Raw genomic sequence first — 1,595 nt, 5'->3', positions numbered from 1 at the left:
TTTTTTTTTTTTTTTTTTTCTTGTCATCTCTGCCTCACCTGCCTCCCCTGACCGCACGTCCCTGGCTAGAACGCTGAATTGCTATACATGCTCACTTTTATTAAGCGCTGTGATGCACAAGTCTTTGTGTGCTTTTGTTAGTTACACTGTGTGGAAGTTTGCAGCGGAGGTGTGTTTTGTATTTTTTTTCTTTATTGCAACTGTGCTGGTGCTGCCATGTCTGGCTGCATGCACACTGTGTTGAGGAATTGTGGTGATGCAATAGAAAGAGCAGTTCTTGAGAGCTGTAGAACTTCATGCTGCTGCGTGCAGGTGCATTTCACAACATTTTTGTCTCTTCTTTATTTTGTTTTTACAGACAATGTCCTCTGCAGAGACTTTTGAGAAAGTATGCCCCATGTGCAATGCCACTCTGATGCACATGAGCAGGCACCTGAAAGGGAAGCATAAAGTAAAAAACAAGGTGGAGCGGCCGGACACACCAACATCAGGTGCTGTCCGTGCTCTGTTATTGGTTGCCAGTATGTGCCCGGCAAGCATCTTGATAGGCACATTTACAATGTACACACATAGCTGACAGAGGATTCACGGGAAAGGATGGTGCACCACACAAAAACACTGCGTAGTATGGAGCTTTTGTCGAGGCTGCAATCGACTAACCCCATCCCACCCATGGTGAGCACATTAGATCTAGAGGAGCAGCTTCTACCTCATTTGGAGGCTGCTCAGGGAGAGCAACCTCCACAGTCACCTGGGCCCAGCTGCGGCACTCTGACATGCATAGAACCATTTGAAAGGTAATGGCTCACAGCATTTGCATATTTTTTATTAACAGTTATTACTCAAAATTTAAAATAAGACACAATGGTAGTTTATTTATTTTTTTAAAGGTCTGTGCTTTGGATAAGTGTATGTCATTTCAATAATAGCCAAAAGAAAACCATAAAAAAGCTGCAGAAAGAGAAGGCTGAGCTGGAGCAACATGTTAGGGACCTTCAGAGCTCCCTCACAGTATCAAAGCGGGTCACGGCTGGGATGAGGAAGGGGCCGTGTATTTGTAACCAACCAGCTTTTGTCCCGTAAGTGAAAAATGTGATTTCTCTAAGTTGTCCCTGTTGCGTCAAAATGTCCCTTTGACAAACTTTGTATTTCTGTGACAGAGCATAAAAAGGAGGAAACAGGGTCCAAAAGAGGAGGAGCAGCAGGCGGGAACATCCTCCTGACCTCAGCCACCCAGGCAGAGGGAAGCAGCCACGTTGTGAGCTGATCTGCACCCTTTGTTGCATTTATTGATCCACCCCTCATCTCTGGGCACATAGTAATTACAGTGTCTCTTTCTATCTCTCTTTCTCCAGGCTCCCAGCACCCTGCCACCGCCGCCGCTCCAACCTGAGGTTATTGTGCTCTCTAGAGTTAAGTCAATCATGGTGGAGACCATGGACAGGGAGGAGTGTGTGGAGGAAAAGTTGGCTGAGACTATGATGGACGCCACTCCAATGTGGTCTAAGAAGACCCCGCAGGAGCAGCAACTACTCACATTGTCAACCGGCTCTGGAAAGGGAAACCTGATGCACAAAAATAAACTGCTGGAGTCC

Source organism: Kryptolebias marmoratus, linkage group LG4 (genome assembly GCF_001649575.2).
Source record: "Kryptolebias marmoratus isolate JLee-2015 linkage group LG4, ASM164957v2, whole genome shotgun sequence".
Taxonomy (NCBI): domain Eukaryota; kingdom Metazoa; phylum Chordata; class Actinopteri; order Cyprinodontiformes; family Rivulidae; genus Kryptolebias; species Kryptolebias marmoratus.
This window is presented reverse-complemented; position numbering follows the sequence as displayed.